The sequence below is a fragment of the Pinus tabuliformis genome, chromosome 3_2, assembly GCF_031772625.1.
Source record: "Pinus tabuliformis cultivar Carrire ecotype Pingquan chromosome 3_2, CPIR1, whole genome shotgun sequence".
NCBI lineage: Eukaryota > Viridiplantae > Streptophyta > Pinopsida > Pinales > Pinaceae > Pinus > Pinus tabuliformis.
This window is the reverse complement of record NC_142302.1, coordinates 197,497,361-197,503,408: the sequence shown is the minus strand read 5'-3', so window position 1 is coordinate 197,503,408 and position 6,048 is coordinate 197,497,361.

Here is a 6,048-nt window from a genome sequence, read left to right as displayed (position 1 = left end):
CATGTGTCATGGACTGGGCAGGAAATGTGATTGATGGTGCAAATCGGTGATTATGAGATGGATCAGGTCATTCTGGACCTGGGCTTAGATGCCAACGTACTGCCTAAACTGACTTGGGAGCGCATGGGTAAGCCCACACTACAATGGTCCCCTATCCAATTGTGGATGGAAAACCAACAGAAGATCCTGCCCAAGGGAAGGCTGCAAGGAATTATGGTAGATATTGATGGCGCAAGTACTCGAATGGACTTTGAAGTTATTGAAATAATGGATGAAAGTACGCCTTATCCTGCGTTGTTAGGAACAGACTGGGCCACCGACATGAATGGGGTTATTAATTTAAAGAAGCGGACAATGATATTTGAAATGAAGTTACTCCGCGTAGTCGTTCTGCTAGATCCAGCTAAAGGACCGCGCTACATTGAACCCGTGCAAAACAAAGAAAGTAATGACGAATTAGATTGTATATACAAAATTTCTGCACAAAGGCAAGAATGGGTCAAGTCAACGGAGGATATAAGAATATCACAGGGCTATGTAGAGTCCTACACCACTGATTCAGATGAAGAAGACGAGCGGTGGCATAATAGGTTGAATGGAGTAACCACGCTACACTGCAACATGGTGACTAAATCTCTGTACTGCATAAGGGCCCAGGATCATGAATTGTCGATGTATGATGGGATGACAATAATAGATGAATTCCTGACCAAATTTGAAATCGCGGTACTAGAGCACCAAAGATTTGATGCGTTAAGATGGGCATTGCACACGACACCTGCGCGATGGTGGGGCACACATGAAGGGACTTTCGAAGATTGGCATGGCCACAGGTTCATGATGTAGATAAGATTTGGGAAGCCAGAACTATGAATAACAGAGAAATACGATGGACGTGATGACCCGCTCATGCACCTTACCAGATGGATCAAAGCCAGTGGAGAGGAACCTAAACCAGAGTGGGTGCACTTATTTTATCACACCCTGGACATCATTCCCAGAAACTGGTATATTGAAGCAGAGCTCCTACACGACACAGGCGAGTGGGATATCTTGCACGAAGGGTTTTTGTCGACATTCCTCTTTGAAGATCAATGGATGGATCCTGTGGACGATGCATTACAGCTGGTGAAGGCCACCATTTTCAAAACACCATTGGAACCAAAAGAAACCGTGTAGCCCGACTAGTCGTGATAGCTGAGCCAGGCCCTCGAATGTTACAATGTCTAGGTAGAAGATAATGAGGATGACCCGCGAAACATCAATATTCCGGAATCCGAGGGGAGCCGTGGGGTGCGTGGACCCGAAATCGAAGATCGAAATATCACGGCGCCGTTGAAAACGAAACAAGTAAATATTGGAACAGAAGAAGAGCCAAAGTATGCAACACATGGGGATTATTGGGATGACGCCACGGTGGAAAAGGTCATCGAGTTGCTTCGGGAATATTGAGATTTATTCCCCACAAAAATCATGGAGCTAAAAGGAATTCTAGGAGACCTGGGAATGATGAAGATAACGTTGAATCCACATGCGAAGCCAGTTAAGCAATGACCCTATTGATTGAATCCAAAATACAAAGCAAAGGTCCGCGAAGAACTGGACAAGATGCTGGCAACAGGAATCATTGAACCAGTCGAGGAGTCTGATCGGGTAAGTCCGATGGTTGTGTAGGAGAAGAAACAGAAGGGTAAGATTTGCATCTGCGTGGATCTCAGGAAGCTCAATGATGCCTGTGTTAACGATTCGTTTCCAACACCCTTTACAGATGAGGTATTGGAAAATGTGGGTGGGCAGGAAGCTTACTCCTTCATGGACAGGTTCTCAGGATACCACCAGATCAAGATCATGCCAGAGGACAGGAGTAAAAAAACATTCGCCACTGAATGGGGTTGTTTTCAATATACAGTGATTCCATTTGGACTGAAGAATGTGCCGACGATATTTTCACGAATTGTGGTAGCGGCATTCAAGGAATTTATACACAAGTTCTTATAGGTCTATCTTGATGAGTGGACCGTCTTCGGACTGGTTAAAAAATACATAGCGAGCTTACGGTTAATGCTGGATACTCGTTGACGACACCAAATTGCACTAAACCTAAAGAAGTGTACTTTCCTCGTCCCCTTCGAGAACTACTGGGCCATGTGGTTTGTAAGCAAGGCCTGATGGTGGATCCAGCAAAGATCACTGTCATACTCAATCTGCAAGGGCCACGAAGTGTCAAACAACTACGCACCACACTGGGACACACGGGCTACTATCAGAAGTTCATCAAAAGCTACGCCCATATCACAGCTCCAATGGAACAGTTGCTGAAGAAGGATTCTACTTATTATTGGAATGAGGAATGAAACAAAATTCTGGAAACACTTCAGGAAAAGATGGCATTCGCCCCTATATTGGTCTTTTCGAAATGGGATGTCAAATTTCATGTGCATGTCGATGCGTCGTGTATTGCGTTGGGGGCGGTACTTACTCAACCAGGAGCGAAGGGAATTGATCATCCGATTGCGTTTGCGAGTCGCCAATTGTCAAAAGCTGAGAAGAATTACTACACTATCGAGTGAGAAGGATTAGCGATGGTATACGTGCTTCAAAAATACTGCCACTATCTGCTCGGAGGCCACTTTAAGATGTATACTGATCCCTTTGTGCTAAAATACCTAGTGAATAAACCTGTGTTGGGGGGGCGCGTTTGTAGGTGGTTGCTGTTACTCTAAGAATATGAATTCGAGGTCATCGTAAAGTTGGGACGTCTAAATGCAGGCCCAGATCACTTGTCCCGAATTGAGACCGATGAAGAGCCCACCAATTTAGAGGACGGACTCCCAGATGCACAACTGTATGCAATGTGTGTAGCAGATGGCCACTTTGAGGATATAATCGATGTCTTAACTATAGGAACGCACCGTAGGGATATTCTATTCAGTAGAAGAAGGAATTGGTGATACGCATAATAGACTTTACCGTGATTGAAGGGCACCTCTACAAAATGGGCAACGATGAAATATTATGCAGGTTTGTCCCGGAGTTCGAGCGAGGACAGATCCTGGCCAAAGCACATGAGGGGGTTGTTAGCGGACATTATGCGGGTTGCGCCACAACCCAAAAGATTCTTCGCCAGGATTATGGTGGCCCACTTTACATCAAGATTCAAAAGAATATTGCTGAACCTGTGACGTATGTCAACAGACATGGGAAACCATTGCGGAGAGATGAAATGCCGCTCAAGCCACAGATGACGCTACAACCATTTGAGAAGTGGGCAATTGACTTCGTAGGACCTATCGTGCCGCGAGGGAAGATGGGTGCGCGATATATCATCACTGCGACAGAATATTTGAATCGATGGGCAGAGGCACAACCGGTTAAGGACTGCACGACTGCGAAGTTTTTGTTCGAGAACGTACTGACAAGGTTTGGATGTCCCAAAATTCTCATGAGCGATCGAGGAACACATTTTTTGAATGAAACAATCAATGCACTCACTGCGGAATTCCAGATATATCATCAACAAAGTACGCCATACCACCCGCAAACGAATGGGACTGTTGAAGCATTCAACAAAATCTTGGAGGCTATGTTGACCAAGGTTTGTAATGCGCAACGAAATGACTGAGACTTTCGCATCCCTACTATGTTGTGGGCATATTGAACCATGTGCAAGAAGTTGATGGGCCAGACACCTTTTCGGTTAGTCTATGGCAAGGAGGCCGTTATGCCTATGGAATACATTGTGCCTAGTCTGCGGATGGTGGCAATAATAGGTAGGGCAGACCGCGGGGCTTTGGAGGAATGGCTCGTGTAGCTAGAGGAACCGGAGGAAGAACGATTTTTGGCTAGATTCCATCAGCAAGTACAGAAACAGTGAGAGAAAGTGTGGCATGATCGCCATATCAAGGTGCGCACCTTTAAGGAGAATGATCTAGTATTACTATATGACAACAAGTTCGAGAAATTCCCTGGAAAACTCTGAATGCATTGGTTGGGACCCTATGTCATCAAAGAAGTTACCAATGGGGGTGCGGTTCAGCTTGCCAAACTCAATGGAGACCCCTTCCCGGGAAGAGTGAATGGCAGTCGCTTGAAGCTCTAGACGGGTGGGCAGATTGCCTGACTAACCGTTCAAGGGACAGTCTCACCACTCCAGCCAGTTGAAAGAGAGTGTGGGATGATAAAGCAGTCTGGGGGAAAGAGGCGTGATTGCCAGGATACGTGTAGATTTGGCCAAACACAAAGGTCACGTTTGCGCTGAAAGGAGGGTGCTGATGCGTTGCTAAGAGGAGAGGTGACCATTTCTATCACTATTCATGACAAGATGTCTACATTATGGCAAAAGGGAGCGAGTGGGGGGCAAGTAAGAGAAGTGGTATGAGCCAGATATGGAACGAGCTACCACAGGGTTAACACGAGGATACCAGAACAGGTGTGAGCCAGTGAATTTGAAATTCGAAACGCTTATAAATCACAGAGAAGCATCCATCGGGCGAACTACACTTCTGGAAAACACAAGTTGGTTACTGATATGGAACTTTTCATTATCTCTGCACAAGGAGTAAGCCTGAGGGTGGTGATATGGCCGATGGACAGGCAGGGTTCTCTGAGAACATGGTGTTGACAGCTGCAGGCACCACGCAAAGTTCAACATCAATAGTAGGGGATGTATCAGAAAATGGGAGACATGAAGCAGAATTGGTCCGGATGCCGCCACCTTTCCCGGGGGTAGGCCAATGAACTAGAACAGAAAAGAGAAAGGATGGAAAGACAGAGACCACTGGTAGAAATGCAGTTAATAAGTCATCTCTAATGTACCTTGAGGATTGGGATCTCGCAAACAGCAGCAAAGGTCTTGCAAAATTGCAACACAAGCTGTAGTAGACAGTGCGAAGAGTAGATATGAAGGTAGGAAGTGGCTGCGATGGTACAAGGAGGTCCCGTATGTGGCTCCCCCACTCAAGCTAAAATCCTATGAGGGGGTGTTCTGTGTTAACCGAGTAGAGAAGAATGAGCATTATCGGTCGCAAGAATTGGTAGAAACAACGAAGCAGGAGTCGGACGAAGCATTGTAGGAGACAACGAAGAAGCAACAGGACGATGAGCGTCACTCAAAGGGAGGTGAACCATGAAACCAAGGCAGCGCGTCTCGCCGCACTGACGAGTGACTCGAGACGAGTCACGATGATTGTGTTGGGGGACTATTGGGTAGCGGAGGTCCCGCGTAACAGTTTTGGGTCTGAGAGCCTAGAAGTTAGGATAAAAATATTGTAAACCTCTGAAATAGGTGGAGCGTGAAATGTAAAGGGTCGAGTCAAAGGGTTGCCCGCCCAAGAAATAATATAGAATAATAGGAAGTAAGTTAGTCTGCAGACCATAGGAAGATATAAATAAAGTGAGGCTCTATGGGTAGAAGGTAGCTTTTGGTATGTAATCTTGGATCTGATATGTAATGGGTTTTTGAGAAGCAAAGTCTTGAAGCGTCTATAAGTCCGAGTTGAGGGATTGGGTAGTAGATAGAGGCTCTACAGCTGTGTGCACAGAGGCTTGGAAGAGTCCACAGCTGTGTGTGCGGACCCTTGCAGCTGAGTGTGCAGGGCGGATCTGGATGTATTGGTGAAGAAATTGAATAAAGATAAGTTGATTCTGAAATTCTGTGTTAAATTTTAATTATCGTAGGTCTGGCTATTGTATGGTTAAGATAACTGTTTGATCTATGCGCATATGCTTATGTTATGAATATATGTGAATCTATGTCTATATAAGTGCATGAACTGGTTAATTATGATAAATGTTTGCTTAATGACCATAAAAAGTAGATTTAATCGATAAACAATGCATTAATAATTATTAAGGAGTATTCTGGGCTCGAATCTACATGAAGCAGAGTGGCGCGAAGCCCTGGAACGGTGCGCGAAACCTCCAGATCACATCAAGACATCCCAAGGGTACGAAAACTTGGTTCCAGCACCCTCCCCTGCTACCTCGGGTGAGACCTCAGTCCGCGCTCCGCGGCCTATTGCCGAAAGGGCCAGTAGCTGCGGGATTTGT